This window comes from Loxodonta africana, chromosome 8, assembly GCF_030014295.1.
Source record: "Loxodonta africana isolate mLoxAfr1 chromosome 8, mLoxAfr1.hap2, whole genome shotgun sequence".
Lineage (NCBI taxonomy): Eukaryota > Metazoa > Chordata > Mammalia > Proboscidea > Elephantidae > Loxodonta > Loxodonta africana.
Window position 1 is genome coordinate 86429358 of NC_087349.1, and position 19817 is coordinate 86449174.

The window sequence follows — 19817 nt, forward strand, 5'->3', positions numbered from 1 at the left end:
CATTGGAACAATGGAGGTAATTGACAGGTTTTGTGCTTGTATATTTTTGTCCCCTTGCCCCAAAGTTTCTGAGTCTTTGGGAGCCTCTGGGCACAATGGCTCTTGTTTAATAACTGTGAAATGCTATTGAACCAGCAATAAAAATATTCTCCCCCACCAAACAATATGATACTTACAACAGCCAGCGTCCCTGCCAATCACAGGGCATTCATGCAAAAGTAACTTGGGTTCCTTTAGCAACGGGAAAGCCGCTCGTAAAATGTGTGTAAACAAGCACAAGTGTTTGGCAATGCAAGAGGAGCTGTGCAGCCACATACCACAGTTCCCATTGCATTAACAGTGGTATTTATATACGGCTGGAAGAAAAACATCTCTCTTGTTTGCAGAAGATAAATTAAAACATCAGGGTTGCATGTTAGTGACCACAGTCTTTACCACATACATTTTTATTCTTAAGTCCGTGATACATAAATTAGAGCACTTATTCTATGGGTCCAGCAAGGCATCCCCAGGGCTCGTTAGTCTGCCCAACATTTTTGGCAAGATACCAAGTTATTCCACATGAAGGTGATTTTTTTTTTTTTTTAAGTGAAAGCAGAAAGCAGGGAAAGAAGAGGCCTCACATAAAATAAACAATAAAGGAAGAAGATGCTGTTTTCTTAAATCTGAGATGTGTTTCTTTCTAGGAAGGAGTCAGTAGGTGCCATTGAGATGGTGAAAGGAAGGCTAACCAGATGACCGCTCAAGGAAGACTGAGGAGTGTACTCTCTGGGTCGATGGTTCTTTTTTCTGCATGACATCAGGAGCCAGTCTGATTTAGGCAGATAGCAAGGCTCTGGCTCTGTTTTTAAGTACACGTTTTGGGGAGGAGGATTGGTGGGCAAACCCTCTGAAATCGAAATATTTGGAACAAATCATCACCCCAGACTTCTCCATGTACAGAAATGTAAATCAAGAAGTCGGGACAGAAGAAGCATAAACTGTCATCTCAAATGCCATTCAGCTGGAGAATCTGGTTACACATGGGCTGAAGTCATGATAGCAGTTTTGTTGTTCTTATGCGGTGTGTCATTATTAGTCTTTAGTCTCTGCTTCGTGTAAATTGAAGATTTGACGAAGCACAGATAAAATTTTAAGTTGGCTCTTTCCCAGACAAAGGCTTGAAAGGAGAAAAGTCTCATACAGATTGGGTGAATAAGCACAGGGATGAAATGAAAAGGCAAATTACGTTCTGTATTTTCCTTGGTCCTTGGCTCCTTGGGTTGGAATGTGACAATTCCAAAAGGGCCGAGAGAAGAGGGGGGTGACAGAAGGTGGGGGTTCTAGGAAGTGCAGTGACACAATGCTTCTTTGAATTGCTAAATTCTTCTCAAACTGTACGATTCACATTTCATTGATAAGGATAAAATCTTTTTTAAAAAATAGTAATAATCTTTCATTAGTTTATACAGTAAGGCCAACACTACAGCAGTGGTTTCTTATTAAGTTATAAGCTCCTCACTAGGCTGTGGTCATCCTGAGAAGATGAACCTGGTTTTCTTCACCTTTAGCTCCCTCGCAGCATCTAGCACAATGTCCGCACAAAGAAGTTTCTCAATAAATGCTTTCTCAGTAGCTAAAAAAAAAAAAAGATTATTTGTTTAATCATATAAAACTGTCTTTTGTAGGTCAAAAATGGGTCAAATAATCACAATTTCATATGATTAAACCCAATACTTACCGACTGTACCTGAGTGGTGCAAACAGGTAATGTGCTCAGCCCCTAACCTAAAGGTTGGAAGTTTGAGTCCACCCAGAGGCACCTTGGAAGAAATATCTGCTGAACTACTTCTAAAAATCAGCCACTGAAACCACTATGGAGCACAGTTCTACTCTGACACATATGAAGTCACCAGAGGTCAGAACTGACTCGATGGCAGCTGGTTTTTTATCCCTCTACTCTTAGCTACTTCACTGATTCTACAAACATTTATTGTGTGGCACTATGTGCCTGCCACTGTAGCTGGACTTAACTCCATTTTTCAAGTTAGAAAAGAGATATGTAGGTTAGTCAAGAGACTGCCGAAGACAAGTAGTTAGTCCAAGAATAAATAGCTAAACCATGTAAAAAAAATAGCCCCTAAATCGTGTATATTAGTTAGACATTTTTCCTTTGCAAGTGAAAGAAACCCAATTCAAACAACCATAAAGAGAAAGATGGACTTAGCTGGGAAGTTACAAGTCATAAACTGGGAAGTTAGTGAGAAGTCTCTTCAGGCACAAGGGCTCAAACAATAGCAACAGTGTCTCTCACTCTGTCTCTATGTGTCTCTCTTCTTTTGTATGTTGGCCTCCTTCTCTCTTATACAACTTGCCACCCAAAAGTAAAGGGCCCAAATCTGTCCCAGTACCCACATATCAGCTCTCATGGAAGGAAATGATTGACCCTACCTGGGCCACACACCCATTCTTTGGCCTAACCCCTGATGAGAAGAAGCTTGGGATTGGCCAGGCTTGGGTCATAGACCTACTCCAGAGCCAGGAATGGGACCCTGTGATTGTCAATCCCTGAGAACCATCTAGGATAGAGAAGAAGCAACCGCCCAATGGAAACAGAAGTGAGCAGACAAAATCACAAATGTCCGATATTTCAGTTCGTCACCATGCATCCACCAGCCTGACTGATAGCTCTAAAATAATTTATTTGCCGACTCATAAACGACATCCTTATTACAAAGTTGGTATTCATGAAACCGAAAGACCAAATCACTACTTATTCCAATTTGGACCACCCCACCATCGCCCACCCTCCCTGTTGGGCTAAGGGGCTAACAGGAGTTAGTATACCCTATTACTGTGAGCAGATTATCCAATTGTGTCATGTCTATGGACTATACTGTGCCCAGGTCAGACCATCAAGAGTTTCAGAATCAAATGCCCCTTATTTCACCATAGACCAAACAGAGGCATGTGTGGGCATCAGAAGAAACCCGCCACACCTAGACAAGCCTGCAAGAGGTAAGAGCCAGGGAGCAAGTTGGGCTGCATTGCCAAGACAAAGCCAACATCACAGGCATTTCTGGATGAATTTTGGGAAGACAAAGGTTATCAGAAAATGAAGATTTTCTGGCATCATTACAATATTTACCTAGGAATTTATTGATAGAAAAATTAAAAAAAGAAATTATTTAAAGGCATCGACGGATCCTCGGAAACTCTGGTGGCATAGTGGTTAAGAGCTACAGCTGCTAACCAAAAGCTCTGCAGTTTGAATCCAGCAGGAGCTCCTCGGAAATCCTATGGGACAGTTCAACTCTGTCCTATTGGGTCTCTGTGAGTTGGAATCGACTCTATGGCAACGGGTTTTTTTTTTTTTTTTTTTTTTTTTATGGGTCCTCGGTGAGCATTTATTGAATTAAACTGGATTAAGAGCGTTGTCCAGTCTTCCAATTAAGCAGGAAAGCATGCTGTGGCTGGTGGACCGAGCTATCTGCCTGAAGGGAAAGTGAGAAATCTGTTAGCAAATTAGGAGGCAGCAGCTCAATGTCCTGGCAGAGTTTGGCTGTGGCTGAAGTGCCAGGGTGTAATTGTGTCCATTCCATGAGATGATATCAGAACACATCAAGATGGGCTGAGGAACGGGTTTTGGTTTTTTAAGAATATCCCCATTGAGCAAAGGTGCCCTGCCTATGTGCCCTGTTAAAAGGTCTTCTCTAGTTTCAAGACTATTTTCCTAACAGAGGGTGCTACTTTAATATCCTGCCATAGACTTAATAGTGAAGATCAAGAGCTTCCTGTGGGTGAACCAAGACAAGTTTAATGAGACGAGGGTCAAACATCTTGAAAGAATATTGCCCTCCAGGGCCAGGCACTTCAGAGACTGAGCAGCAAGGGGAATATAAATGGGTCCAGAGAACAAGGTGCCACCCTGTGGCTCCTGAGAAGTCTTCAACCCCCTCTAAGGAACTCCAAGCAGCACTGGGGTTAATTCAGCATAGCCTTGGGGGAAAGCCTTCCCTGTAGGGTTAGCCGCTTGAAAGGTTGCTTTCCCTGGAAGGTTTTCAAAAACCACACACTCACCAGAAATTCAGCCACATCGGCGGTGGGTCATTTTATACGTCAACTGAACAGTGCTTTGGAGGTTGAATGGTGGTGCAGGTAAGGGAAGTGCTCATTGTCGTTGATAAAGAATGCTGCTCCTGACTGGTTGAGGCCACCTGTTAATTTTTAATCTAAAATCATATATTATTTTAATAACAACAGTAATATTTACATGGTACTTCTGACATGATGGGCAAGGTTCTAAGAGCTCTCCGAATGTTAACTTATTAGACAACCACCCTGTGAAGCACATACTATTTATACCCCATTTTACAAATGAGAGTCACAAGTAGTAAACGGTAGCATCGGCATTTGAAAGCAGGCAGTCATCACCAAAGGCCATACTCTTCGTGTGTGTGTGTGAGAGAGAGAGAGAGATAAAAATATATATAACAAATCGTTTGCCAATTCAATAATTTTTATATGCATAATTTAGTGACATTGATTACATTAATCATGTTGTGCAATCATTACCACTATCCTTTTCCAACTTATGCCACCACCACTAACAGAAACTCAGTGCAACTTAAGCAATGACTTGCCTTTTCCCCTTCCCTCACACCCCTGACAACCACTAATAAACTTTGGTCTCTATATTTTTGCTTATTTCATATAAGTGGGACCATATTTGTCCTTTTGTGATTGACTTATTTCACTCAGCATGATGTTTTCTAGATTCATCCATGTTGTGGCATGCATCAGGACTTCATTTTTCTTTAAGGCTGAGTAATATTTCATTGTATGGATGCACCACATTTTGTTTATCCATTCATCTCTTGATGTTCATCAAAGGCCATACTCTTAATAACTACATAAAACTGTCACAAATGGAGATTTTTATCTTTTAAACAAGATGATGTATATAAAATACATGGAGAAAGCACTTGACACATATTAATACTATGCCAATAATATAATCTGTAATACATATACCATTATAATTAATAATCATTACTAGGGTAATTATTATTGCAAATTATTAATGGCAACGATGACCTAGTTTGACTAAAAATCGTATAGGAAATAATAAGGAAGGAACTGGACTGGTGGACAAGCCTCTGGCCCTGGTTCCAACCCCAATTCACTGATTTGCAAACTTGGATCTAGTTTCCCCCTAGCTCTTCTGGTAGTTTCCCAGGGCAATCTGGTTTTGAGATCTTCAGATGAAACTCCTAAGAGTGCATTGTGGCAAAATTAACACTAACAAAACCTATTGCTGTTGAGTCGAATGTGACTCATAGCCACCGTATAGGACAGGGTGGAACTGCCCATAGGGTTTCCAAGGCTGTAAATCTTTGCAGAAGCAGACTGCCACATCTTTCTCCCAAGGAGCGGACTGGTGGGTTCAAATTGCCATCCTTTTCAGTCAGCAGCCGAGTGCTTAACCACTGCAGCACCAGGGCTCTGAATATTAAAGTAAAACTTTAAAAGGGGGATTTCAAACCTAAATCAGTCAAAAAAATGGATGAAATTTAAGCATTAGCAACCAGATTTTCAAACATGGCCTTTCAGTTGCTTCTGTGTGCAACTCCAGGAAGGAAATTATGTCCATTCTAACATCCATCTGTGACAAAAGACTGAGTAACCATCAGAATGAAAACCTAGCTGAACATATATTTTTAGGCATCATTTAAGTATATAAGCTGAGAAATGCATTATGGCCAATATGAATGTTATGTCCACCCACTATGAAGCCACAGGAGAGACTATATTTGGAATTGAATGGACAGGCTGTTTGGTGTTGTGTGGGCACAGTCAAACTCTGAGTGCCAGTGCTATGTGGCAGGAGCATGACTTGTCAAGAGCTTCCTGCCTGCCCCTCCCTACCCCACAGCCACAGGAAAGGAGACAGGGAAGATGTAAATCGTATGCTCCTAACTCTGCTGATATTGACCGACTTTGGGGAGTGCCAAAGCAACCAAAAAAACCCGTTGCCATCCAGTCGATTCAGACTTATAGTGACCCTATAAGACAGAGTAGAACTACCTCATAGCGTTTCCAAGGAGCAGCTGGTGGATTCTAACTGCCAACCTTTTGGTTAGCAGCCAAGCTCGTAACCACTGTGCCATCAGGGCTCTGCCAAAGCAACAGGTAGGTTTTTTGTTTTATTTTTGTTTCTTGTTTTTGGTTTGTGTGTATTCTTTTTGTTTTTCACCCCAAGAAACTTTCTGAGTGCCACCTACAGAGAATTCAGGGGGAGGAAGGCTTTATCTGAAATTTTTTTGTTTCCACTAGAGTACATGTTGCCACGTTCAGAAATATGTATATCAGCTGTTAACCTTTACTTGCAAGTTTTTATGTAGCTATTAATGTTTAAAACAGAAGCCATGGCGTCCATTTTAACTTTCAGGCACAAAGAAAAAAACATCACCCTTGTTTAGAAAGCGCCTCTGTTTCCCAGCAGTGCCGCAAAAGGGGTGTTTGTTTTAGGTGAGGAAAGGGAAGGCAGGCAGAAAGAGAACCGAGAAATGAGGTTTTTTGTTTTTTTTTTTAAGTGTGGCAGATCATTAATAACCAGTGAAGGATAGACTCAGGAAGCCTCTGAACACATGCGTCTGGACTGAAGTTGAAGACTTCATTAATATTCTAGGGGGATACTGTCCTCATGAAGTTTTCTGTGGGCCAAAAGTCTATCCCACAGACCCATCCAAATCATTGAGGATCTGTAGGCTCTAAGATAGCTCACAGAGCTTTGATGATCAGTTGAGGAAAGAGAAATTTATCTCTCCGCCCGAAAATAGAAAAAAGTTTTTGTTTTGTTTTGTTTTTAATGGGTTCAGGTTTAGTCTATTTTGACTCTATAATCTCATGTATTATGGCAAAGGTTGAGAATCCATTTCTTTGGGAAAAGGTTTGGCTCTAGTAACAGAGAACGTGCCATATTTATTTTAACCATTTTTAGAACTACTTCAGCTTGACAGAGTTTATCACCCTATGCCAGAGGCCTTTCAGATTTCCGTGTGGTCTGTCTAAAACCAGCTATCCCCAGAGGCCTGTATGCATGGATAGAAGAAAACACAGCTTCCACGTTTTGGCCAGAAGAGGAATGGAAGGGGAGAAGAGGGGGAGTTTCTCATTGCCTAATGGTTAAGAGCTACGGCTGCTAACCAAAAGATTGGCAGTTCGAATCCACGAGGAGCTCCTTGGAAACCGTATGGGGCAGTTCTACTCTGTCCTACAGAATTGCTATGAGTAGGAATCGGCTCGATGCCAACGAGTTTGGGTTTTGTTTGTTTGTTTTAATGCAGTAATGGACAATGAACAAAGTAAAGCGAGTGGTCCCAGAAACTGCTAAGAGACGGACCTCCCCCCGCTGCTACAATATCTAGATCGGGGCATGGCGTAAAAAGGGAAAAGAGTAGAGACAGAATCTTCGCTATTTCTGCCTAGCTTGGGAAGAGTGTGTTGGGAGGCAGGAAGTAGGGACAGCAAAGAAAAGAACACTGAGGGCAAGAGGGAATTGCTTTTGTTTTGTTTGATACAGAGGGAAGAAAACAAGCAAGTAAGAATAGCAAACCCAAGTTTATCCAGAGCCCAAACAGCCCTCGGAGTTGAGGCACCACAGAACCCTCTGCCCTGCCAGACCCAATGCCATGAACCAGCGACACGTCCCAGGCAGTGGGCAGCTTTTCTATCTGAATACCCAGGCCTTCTCTATTGGCTTATTTATTTGTAGCTTTTTCTCTGGCACTCTTGACACTTAAAACCCACCCAGGGGCACTGTGGAAGAAAGGCCCAGTGATCTGCCTTGGTAAAGATCACAGCCAAGAAAACCCTAGAGAGCAGTTATACTCTACATGGGGTTGCCATGAGTCAGAATTGACTTGCTGGTACCTGTTTTTTTTTTTTTTTTTTCTCGATAGGAGTAAGCCCTGATTGTTTAAATATCAGCTGTTCTACTTCCTCTACTAACTTCCACTCTGTCCTCATCCTTCTCCTCTTTTTTTGGAAGCCCTTAAAGGAAATGTCATCAAAACGTAAGGAATAATAGGTCATTAGTATGTCTGAAGGCAGACATTTTTTACGTAAAACTCTGAATCCATAGTGGACAAAAGCAACTGTTCAGAACCCTCAAAAAAAAAAAAAATTACCCAGCAATTTTCAGTTAATGGACAAGATTAATGGATTGTCATATAATGTGAGGGGAAAGTATTAGAAAAAAACTAAAGTAGCTCTATAAAATTGGTTTGGAATTGGAGTCTACCTGAACACACTTCAGCCGCGAGGATTACTGTCTCCAGTGTTTTCAGCTAAGCTGTGTATTAATTTGAAAACCATGCCTTGTCCGGGTACCCAGCACTTAGTGGTTGGTTTTATGTTAAAAATGCTTAGTATGAAACCTGTGCTGAAAGTTTGCCCAAACATCTCATAGTCGACTACAAACCCTACTGCCTGGGGGCCCTGAGCCCACACCTCAAGAATGTTGGTGATTGGTGGACTTTTTGGCTCCACACCTGGATTTGTCAGGGCCTCTTAGCGGCTGCTGGGAATGTGCCCTGCCTGGGGCCCTTGGCTCTCCCCCGTCACCCCTCTGACAGATTAAAACACAACAGGGTCTGTTGCCTGACTGACACATTCCTCTCCTGTCTGCCTCTGAAAGGACTTTATTTAACAGTCCTGGAGTCGCGCTTTTGACTGACAGATTGTGAAGGGTAAAAGTCATTCAGTTCCATTAAGCTCTGTAACTGCTGTGGAACAAAACACCTTTGAAAAAAAAAAAAGTGTGAGGGCGGGGGGAGGAGAAAATTCGAGCTGTGGAGAGTGGGGGCATGAGCTTTAGGGAGAAAAAAAGGGGATTCTTTTCAGGTTCAAAAACAATCCTTCTCTTTGCCTTCTGTCTATCAATTAGGGCGGCATTCCCAGAGGGAATACAGGCCCGGCCTCACTGGTGTCATTCAGCTGCCAATCTCCTGACACAGACACCAAAGGGCCTCATGTAGCGCTGCGGAAACTGTCTGTCAGGCCATCAGCAGCTGCTATGACGACATTCCCTCTGCTTTTTCCAGGACTATTATAGCGAAAGGGGGGCCCACCCGACTGAGTTGAGGAGTCTCAGCTCCAAATCTCTGTTCATATTTTCCTTTTATAACCCCGGGCATCTCCTCCGTCGCAACGTGGATTTCTTCACAAAAGCAACTACAGCTTTCCTTGCCTGGAAGAGCAACAAGGTACTTGGGGGTTAGAAGGGGGTTCTTCTGGGAAAAATGAAGTTCCGATTGAATATGTTCAAAGACTTCAGCTCAAATGTGTCCAAACAAATGCTGTTTGTTATGTTATTAGGTGCTGTTGAGTCAGTGCCAACTCATAGCGACCCAAAGTACAACAAAAGGAAACACTGCCCAGTCCCGCACCATCCTCACAATTGTTGCCATGTATCAGCCCATTGTTGCAGCCACCGTGTCAATCAATCTCACTGAGGTTCTTCCTCTTTTTTCACTGATCCTCTACTTCACCAAGAGTGATGTCCTTCTCCAGGGATTGGTGCCTAGTGATAACACGTCCAAAATACGTGAAACGAAGTCTCGCCATCCTTGCTTCTAGGAAGCATTCTGGCTGTACTTCTTCCGAGATAGATTTATTCGTTCTTCTGACAGTCCATGGTATATTCAATATTCTTTGCCAATACCATAATTCAAAGGCATCAATTCTTCTTCCCTCTTCTTTATTCATTGTCTAGCTTCCAAATGCATAGGAGGTGATTGAAAATACCATGGCTTGGGTCAGGTACATCTAAGTCCTCAGTGACATTTTTGCTTTTTAACACTTTAAAGAGGTCTTTTATTATTATTATTGTACTTTAGATGATGGTTTACAGAATAAATTAGCTTCCTATTAAAGTTAGTACACATATTGTTTTATGACGTTGGTTAACAACCCCATGACATATCAACACTCTCCCTTCTCAACCTTGGTTTCCCTATTAACAACTTTCCTGTCCCCTCCTGATTTCTAGTCCTTGCCCCTGGGCTGGTGTACCCCTTTAGCCTTGTTTTGTTTTATGGGCCTGTCTCATCATCAGATAAAGGGTGCACTCGGTAGTGACTTCATTATTGAGCTAAAAATACGTCTGGGTACCTTGCTATTGGGGTTTCTCCAGTCTCTGTCAGGCCAGTAAGTCTGGTCTTTTTTTGTGAGTTAGAATTTTGTTCTACATTTTTCTCTAGCTCTGTCTGGGACCCTCTATTGTGATCCCTGTCAGAGCTGTCAGTGGTGATAACAAGGCACCGCCTAGTTGTACTGGACTCAGTCTGGTGGAGGCTGTGGTAGTTGTGGTCCATTAGTCCTTTGGGCTAATCTTTCCCTTGTGTCTTTATTTTTCTTCATTCTTCCTTGCTCCTGAAGGGGTGAGACCAGCGGAGTATCTTAAATAGTCCCTTACAGGCTTTTAAGACCCCAGACACTGCTCACCAAAGTAGAACATGGAACATTTTCTTTATAAACTGTTGCCATTGTCAGGTGCCATCCAGTCGGTTCTGACTCATAGCAACCCTATATACCACAGAAAGAAACACTGCCCAGTCCTGCACCATGTTCACAATCGTTGGTATGCTTGAGCCCGTTGTTGCAGTCATTGTGTTAATCCATCTCGTTGAGGGTCTTCCTCTTGTCCGCTGACCCTGTACTCTTTATAAATTATATTATGCCAGTTGAGCTAGATGTTGCCTGAGACCATGGTTCCCACAGCCCTCAGCCCAGTAATTCGGTCCCTCAAGGAGTTTGGATGTGTCTGTGGAGCTTCCGTGACCCTGCCTTGTGTAAGCTGTGCTGGCTTCCCTAGTGTCGTGTACTGTCTTACCTTTCACCAAAGTTACCACTTATCAGTACAATAGCCTGTGTAAGTGTTTTTCTATCCCTACCCCTACCCCTCCCTTGTAACCATCAGAGATGGTTTCTTTTTGTGTGTAAACCTTTTTATGATTTGTTATAGTAGTGGTCTCATACAGTATTTGTTCTTTTGTGATTGACTTATTTCACTCAGCATAATGCCCTCCAGATTCATACATGTTGTAAGATGCTTCACAGATTCATCACTGTTCTTTATCGTTGCATAGTACTCATTGTGTGTATGTACCAAAGTTTTTTTATCCATTCATCTGTTGATGGGCATCTAGATTGTTCCCATCTTTTTGCTATTGTGAACAATGCTGCAAAGAACATGGGTGTGGATATGTCTATTCATGTGACATCTCTTACTTCTCTAGGATATATTACTAGAAGTGGAATTGCCAGATCATATATTTCTGTTTCTAGCTTTCTAAGGAAGCACCATAACATTTTCCAAAATGGTCACACCATTTTGCCTTCCCACCAGCCGTGCATAAGAGTTCCAATCTCCCCGCAGCCTCTCCAACATTTGTTATTTTCCATTTTTCTGATTCATGCCAGTAACGTGGGGGTGAGATGGTACCTTATTGTGGTTTTGATTTGCATTTCTAATCGACGGCACTAGGTTTTTTTTTTTTTTAATGGCTAATGATCGTAAGCATGTCTTCAAGTGTCTGTTAGCCGATTGAATGTCTCCTTTGGTAAAGTGTCTGTTCACTTCCATTACTCATTTTTTAATTGAATTATTTGTCTTTTTATTGTAGAGGTGTTGGATTTTCCTACAGATTTTAGAGGTTAGACCTTTGTCAGATTTGTAATAGCCAAAATTTTTTTCCCAGTCTGTAGGTTCTCTTTCTACTCTTTTGGTGAAGTCTCTTGATGCACATAACTGTTTAATTTTTAGAAGATCCCATTATCTAGCTTATCTTCAGGAGTTTGTGTGTCGTTAGTTATGGTTTGTATCCTGTTAATGCCGTGTATTGGGGCCTCTAGAGCTGACCGTGTTTTTTCTTCTATGATCTTTATAGTTTTTGGTTTTATATTTAGGTCTTTGATCCACTTTGAATCCGTTTTTATGCCTGGTGTGAGGTGTAGGTCCTGTTTCACTTTTTTGCAGATGGACATCTAGTTTCGCCAGCACCATTTGTTAAAAAAGACTGTCTTTTCCCACATTTGATGGGCTTTGGGTCCTTGGCAAAGATCAGGTGGCTGTGGGTGGATGGATTTACTTTTGGGTTCTCAATTCTGTTCCATTGGTCAATGGATCTGTCATTGTACCAGTACCAGGCTGTTTTGACTACTGTAGCTGTATAGTAGATTCTAAGGTTAGGTAGTGCAAGTCCTCCTACTTTATTCTACTTCTTCAATAGTGCTTTACTTATCTGGGGTCCCTTCCCTTTCCATATAAATGATTAGTTTTTCCATCTCTTTATAAAGAATATTGTTGGTATTTGGACTGGGATCACATTGCATTTATAAATTGCTTTGGGTAGAATTGTCATTTGCAAAATATTGAGTCTACCTATCCATGAGCATGGTATGTTTTTCCACTTATGTAGATCTCTTTTGGTTTCTTGCAGTAGCCTTTTGTAGTTTTCTTTGTATAGGTCTTTTACATCCCTGGTTAGATTTATTCCTAAGTTTTGTTTTATTTTGTTTTTAGAGGCTATTATAAATGGTATTGTTTTCCTAATTTCCTTTTTATTGTTGTCTTTATTTGTGTATAGGAATCCAACTGATTTTTGTATGTTTACCTTGTATCTTGCAACTCTGCTGAATCTTTCTATTAGTTTCAATAGTTTTCTCGTGGAGTCTTTTGGGTTTTCTATGTATAGCATCATATCATTTGCAAATAGGGACAGTTTTACTTCTTCATTACCAGTTTGGATGCCGTTTATTTCTTTTTCTTGCCTTATTGCTCTAGCTAAGACTTCCAACACAATGTTAAATAGGAGTGGTGATAAAGGGCATCTTTGTCTTGTTCCTATTCTCAAGGGGAGTGGTTTCAGCCTCTCTCTGTTACGAATGATGTTGGCTGTTGGTTTTGTATAGATGCGCTTTATTATGTTGAGAAATATCCTTTCTATACCTATTTTATTGAGAATTTTTATCAGAAATGGGTGTTGGACTTTGTCAGATGCCTTTTCTGTGTTGATTGAAATGGTCATGTGATCGTTTTCTTTCCTTTTATTTATGTGGTGGATTACATTGATTGATTTTCTATTGTTGAACCATCCTCACAGAACTTGTATGAATCCTACTTGGTCGTGGTATATTATTTTTTTGATATGATGCTGAGTTCTATTGGCTAGAATTTTGTTGAGAATTTTTGCATCAATATTCATGATCTGCAATTTTCTTTTTCTGTGGTGTCTTTGCCTGATTTTGGTATCAGGGTTATGCTGGCTTCATAGAGTGAATTCAGAAGTATCTCTTCCTTTTCTATATTCTGAAAGACTTTGAGTGGTACTGGTGTAAGCTCTTCTCTGAATGTTTGGTAGAATTCTCCAGTGAAGCCATCTGGGCCAGGGCTTTTTTTTGTTGGGAGTTTTTTTTAATTACCTTTTCAATCTCTTCTCTTGTTCTGGGTCTGTTCATATTTTCAACATTATTTTGTGTTAGTTTGGGTAGGTAGTGTGTTTCTAGAAATTTTTCCATTTCCTCTAAGTTTTCAAATTTATTGTACAGTTTTTCATAATACTCTATAATGATCATTTTTATTTCAGTTGGATCTGTTGTGATGTCCCCCATTTCATTTCTTATTTGGGTTATTTGCATCCTCTCCTGTTTTTCTTTTGTCAGTTCAGCCAGTGGTTTGTTGATTTTGTCGACCCTTTCGAAGAATCAACTTTTGGTTTTATTGATTCTTTCTATTGTTTTTCTCTTCTCTATTTCGTTTATTTCAGCTTAAAGAGGTCTTTTGTAGCAGATTTTCCTCATGCCATATGTCTTTTGATTTGACTGATGCTTTCACGGGTGGTGATTGTGGATCCAAGTAAAATGGAAACCTTGACAACTTCAATCTTTCCTCCATTTATCATTATGTTGCTTTTTGGTCCAGCTGTGAGGATTTTTGTTTCCTTTATGTTGAGGTGTAATACATACTGAAGGCAGTAGTTTTTGTTCTTTGTCAATAAGTGTTTCAAGTCCTCTTTGCTTTCAGCAAACAAGGTTGTGTTATCTGCATAACACAGGTTGTTAATGAGTCTTCCTTCAATCCTGATGCTGCATTCTTCTCTCTGGCATTCTCTGCTTTCAGCCAAGATCCATCTGACATCAGCAATGATATCCCTCATTCCAAGTCCTCTTCTGAATTCAGCTTGAATCTCTGGCAGTTTCCTATCAATGAACTGCAGCAACTATTTTTGAATGATCTTCAGCAAAATTTTACTTGCATGTGATGGTAATGATATTGTTCAATAATCTCCACATTCTATGGATCACCTTTCTCTGGAACGGGCACAAATACGGATCTCTTCCAGTCGATTAGACAGGTATCTGTCTCCCAAATTTCTTGGCATAGACAAGTGAGCACTTCCAGCATGGCATCCATTTGTTGAAACATCTCAGTTGGTATTCTATCAATCCCTGGGGTCTTGTTTTGCCCATAGAATCCTTCAATATTGCAACTTGAGGCTTAAATTTTTCCTTCAGTTCTTTCAGCTTGAGAAATGCCAAGTGTGTTCTTCCCTTTTCATTTTCTAACTCCAGGTATTTGCACATTTCATTATACTACTTTGTCTTCTGGAGCCCATCCTTTGAAATCTTCTGTTCAGGCCTCTTACTTCATTACTCTTTCATTCGCTTTATCTACTCTATGTTCAAGAGCAAGTTTCAGAGTCTCTTCTGACATCCATTTTGGTCTTTTCTTTCTTTCCTTCTTTTTAATGACCTGTTACTTTCTTCATTTATGATGTCTTTGATGTTATCCCACAACTTGTCTGGTCTTCAGTCTTTAGTGTTCAATGCATCAAATCTATTCTTGAGATGGTCTCTAAATTCAGGTGAGGTATACTCAGGATAGCACTTTGGCTGTCATGGATTCGTTTAATTTTCTTCAGCTTCGACTTGAACTTGCGTATGAGCAATTAATGGTCTGATCCACAGTCAGCCCCTGGCCTTGTTCTGACTGATGATATTGTGCTTCTCCATTGTCTCTTCCCACAGATGTAGCCGATTTGATTTCTGTGTATTCCTTTTGGCGAGGTCCATGTGTATAGTCACTGTTTATGTTGTTGAAAAAAGATTTTTCCAATGAATAGGTCATTGGTCTTACAACATTCTCTCATACGATCTCTGGTATCATTTCTATCACCCAGGCTATATTTTCCAACTGCTGGTCCTTCTTCTTTGCTTCCAACTTTCACATTCTAATCACAAGCAATTATCAATGCATCTTGATTGCATGTTTGATCAATTTCAGACTGCAGATGTTGGTAAAAATCTTCAATTTCTTCATCTTTGGCCTTATTGTTGGTGCATAAATTTAAATAGGCTGGTTGTATTAATTGGTCTTCCTTGTAGGCGTATGGATATTAGTCTGTCATTGACAGTGTTGTATTTCAGGATAGGTTTTGAAATGTTCTTTTTGACAGTGAAGGGGATGCCATTCCTCTTCAATTTTCCATTCCCAGCACAGTAGACCATATGATTGTCCAATTCAAAATGGCCAATAGCAGTCCATTTCAGCTCCCTAATGCCTACGATATCTATATCTATCCACCACTAGTCTGTCAGTTTGTCGTACCGTGGTAGCTTGCATGTTGCTCTGATGCTGGAAGTTGTGCCACCAATATTTCAAATACCAGCAGGATCACCCATGATGGACAGGCTTCAGCAGAGCTTCCAGACTAAGACAGACTAGGAAGAAGGACCTGGTGATCTACTTCTAAAAAAAATGGCCAGTGAGAACCTTATGGATAGCAGTTGAACATTGTCTGATATAGCACTGGACGATAGGCCCCTCAGGTTGGAAGGCACTCAAAATATGACTGGGGAAGGGCTGCCTCCTCAAAGTAGAGTTGACCTTAGGACGTGGATTGAGTAAAGCTTTTGGGACCTTCATTTGCTGATATGGCACAACTCAAAAATGAGAAGAAACAGCTGCAAATATCCATTAATAATTGAAACATGGAATGTACAAAGTATGAATCTAGGAAAATTGGGAGTTGTCAAAAAGGGAGTGGAACGCTTGACAAAAATGCTATTTGTGGCAAAATGTGGCTCTAAATCCCAGAACCCCGCATAGGTGGAGAGCTGTGTGAAGAGCAGTGTGGCTGGGCACATAGCTTCCTGCCAAGCCTTAACCTTGTTTGGGTTCCTGTGGGTTTCATCCACCACCCCCCAACTCAGTTTTTCTGAGAGCCTTAAGGTTCCAATGGAACTCAAACCCCCAAGCCAAACTCAGCACTGAGCAACCACTTCCCATTTCTGTTTTTCTGCTTTGCTCCCTGCTTTCCCCAAGGCCACACTAAGACCAGCTAGCTTGGGTTTGTCCCAAATATTTCTAAGTCTCAGCTGATCATACTGAACACCCAGGACTACAAAGGAGGAGTATGTTACCTGAGGTTTCTGGCTCAACTGGGAAAACTTCCTCTATTTCTTCCCTATTCCCTACTTCCTCCTATACTGGTTGCCAGTGAGTCAGTTGTGAATTGTGCTTGATAAGGTTTTTAATGGCTGATTTATCAGGAGTAGATAGCCAGGCCTTTCTTCCAAGGCATCTCTGGGTGGACTTGAACTTCCAACCTTTCAGACAGCAGCCAAGCAGGTTAACATTTGCAATTCTGTCTAAATACCGCTAGGTGAACCAGAGCTGATGATGACAACCTGCAAAGATATGTTTCCTTTGATGGCTGTGTTTGTGATTCCTGGTGCTTTCCTGGAAGTCTTTTCACATTACAGGAAGTTATTTCCAAATGGTAATGATAGCACTTTGTACCAAACTGAGAGCTGGAGAGCTCCACTGCCAAACCCAACGCCTGCTGGGCCTTTGTGCTGCAATGCCTCTGCTTCGAATCAGGAAAGGAGGATTACAGTTCTTCACACATTCCACATGAACCATACAAAGTGTTTTTTTGTATGGTTTTTAGCCAAATCCTGCAAGAACATGTACATAAAGCTGTCTCCACACTGCCAGGGCCGTGATGTCTATCTCTTCTACCGCTTCTTTTTTAAAGCTCTGCTGGGGTCACTTTTGGAGAACAAAGCCCTTCTGGGGTGGCTAAAATCTGTCCACGCAGCAAAACACCAGTCTCAGGCACCCAGTTGCTGAGCCTCGGATATGTACCCTGGAAATGATGACTATGCCTGGGGAAATTCAGAACGAGCCAGATTTTTTTGGCATTGAGAGTGTACGGGAAGGAACAAATAAGTGAAGAGGATAAGAAAAAGGGAGGTTAAGACAGAGTGAGTTTAAGTCATCTTCCTGCTCTACAGCTGCAAGCTAAGGATCCAGCCCTTTGCCATCTGCACCGGCAGAAATTGCAACAGGCGTGGGAGGCACTAACAATTCACTAACAAAATAATATTTTGTTAATGGAGGTTTTTGGCTGCTATTGCTACATCTTGTTATTATTAAAACCAGTCTAAAGGATTGATCAGCCAAACAGGGATGTATACGAGGAGTTCTAACTTCCTGGCACATCACCAAGAAGACTTCCATTGCTGGATCAAAGGAGGTTGGGAGCATTTTGCATAGGAAGAATTACCTTGAAAATGCCACTTGGAGTAGCCTTCAATTAGCAGATGCTTTGGAGCTCCTGGGTGCTGAATGGTGATGTAGATTTCCATCCTGGGGCTCCACACCACCATCCAATGTCCTGAAACTCCATCCCTCTCTTCATGATTTTGCACAGAGACTTAAGATTCAATATTACATGATGCTCACATTTCTGGCCTTACCATATATGGTTTCCAAAAGTTTTTCCAATGAAGGCCCAATATTATAAGAGGCCGAATCTGAATATCAAATTGTGCTAGAAATAAACCGTCTTTGTTTACTGCCTTCTCAAGAATTCCTGGCTATTTTTACCCACCTTTAAGTCTTTTTTTTTAAGTCTACATGGAGCCCTGGTGGCACAGTGGTTAAGAGCTCAGCTGCTAACCAAAAGGTCAGCAGTTCGAATCCACCAGCCTCTCTTTGGAAACCCTATGGGGCAGTTCTACTCTGACCTCCTGTAGGGTTGCTATGAGTGGGAACCAACTCAGTGGCCATGGGTTTGGTTTGGTTTTTTTGTTGTTGTTTAATTCTGTGTAGTACTCACTGGACTTGTGCTCCAGCATCTGTTATAGTAGGTACTGTGCCTCATGTTTTTCTTCTCACTGTGCTAACAAGAGTTAAGTCGTCTTTGGGGTCTTCAATGACAGTGATACCTCATGCCTTGTGTGTAATATTCATTGTGTACTATCTGAGTTTAATTGTTTTTTTCTTAAAATATTTCCCCTTGACTGGTTATGTGTGGATAACCATAAACCGAACCTGTTATAGTTCAATATCAACTGAGTAAAATAGTTCCTACTATTTTGTATTTACACATAAGTTTAACCTACCTCTCTCAGATTCTAATAGACACAAAAGAGCAATAAACCCCATCACAAACACCACTCGTCCATATTTTATTTTCACTGTCACACAAACCATGCAGCTCAGCAAGAGGCACGTGACATAAAATACTTAACTTCTTCCACCCAACTCAGGAAAATTCTGGGCCAGAAATATAAATGCATAACCTGTCACTTTGAACTGGCTGTTGCATATTTCAGTCTCTCCAGAATGAGATAGCAAGTATAGTCCTCACTGAGACAAATTTTGTGAAGATGGCTCCAACACATTCCTTGGAATGTTGTGAATTTTGAACATGTCAGATACACCAATATTCAAAAGTAAATAAAACTTCATTATTGTCAGAAATTATCCATCATTTTCTATTATCCCCACACAGCTCCCCTTTACTAGTCTGATAAAACAGAAATAGCTTTGAGGAGATTGGTCTACAGAAAGTAACCCAAATAGCCAAAAAAAAAAAATTGACTGGTAAAAAAAATCTAATATCTCATACTTAAATAGCAAAACTATATATGAGAAATGTATCCTTGGCACTATGTGGAGGCAGTTTGGGAAAGCTCATTTGAAAAGATGAGTGGAATTGATCTATTGAAAGTACAGAGACAGCTGTCAGAGTAATGAGGCTAATTTTTTCCAAGTTTAACACTTTGATCCTCAGCAATAATCTTAGACTAGGGATTAAAGATACATAGGCACATTAATCTTTATTGTACATTTCTAGACCCCATGGATTACAACATCATGACTTCACTTTACTAAAATAATCATTACATAGGAGAGGTCTGGCTTTTTAAAAAGGAACTTGGCCTCTGTCTGTAGGAAAGGAAAGAAAGGTCAATCTAAAGGTAAAATTAACTCTGGAAGTATTGAGCCCTCTAAATAGAGTGGACTATAAATTTAGTACAAATATCTGGGATATACATTGTTTCTTTTATATGACTGTTAAAAAAAAAGTCGAGCCCTTTAACTTTCAAACGTTTGTTTTGTTCTTAAATATAGAAGAAGAAGGAATGGAAGGAAAAACAGAGAGAACAAAGGAAGAGGTGAGAAAGAAAGATGACTGAACTTATCACTAAGGTCAGTAGTAATGATTCATCTCCGAAATGCCCATTCACCAGCTGGGTTGAGAAAGCCATAGAACCCAAAAGATGAATCAGAGTATTAAAAAAGCCAACCACAGATGACTTTTCTCAGGACATTAGCATTCAACTAATACTTAAACAATGAGAATTTTTTTTTTACCTTTTTCCAAACTGAAATTGGACATCATAGTGCAAATGGTTAATTGCTCAGCTACTAACCAAAAGGTTGGCGGTTTGAACTACTCAGACACACCTCGGAAGAA

The 19817-nt window shown here is 40.7% G+C and overlaps 1 long non-coding RNA gene across 1 annotated transcript in view; it reads left to right on the top strand.

Annotated features, from left to right (window-relative positions):
• The first annotated feature begins 5653 nt into the window (after positions 1–5653).
• The window catches only part of LOC135232249 (uncharacterized), a 49102-nt gene continuing 34938 nt past the window's right edge, over positions 5654–19817 (top strand). The window contains exons 1-2 of the long non-coding RNA XR_010322723.1: positions 5654–6171; positions 19472–19549. This is a non-coding gene — a long non-coding RNA (uncharacterized LOC135232249). The remainder of the gene's footprint in view (positions 6172–19471; positions 19550–19817) is intronic.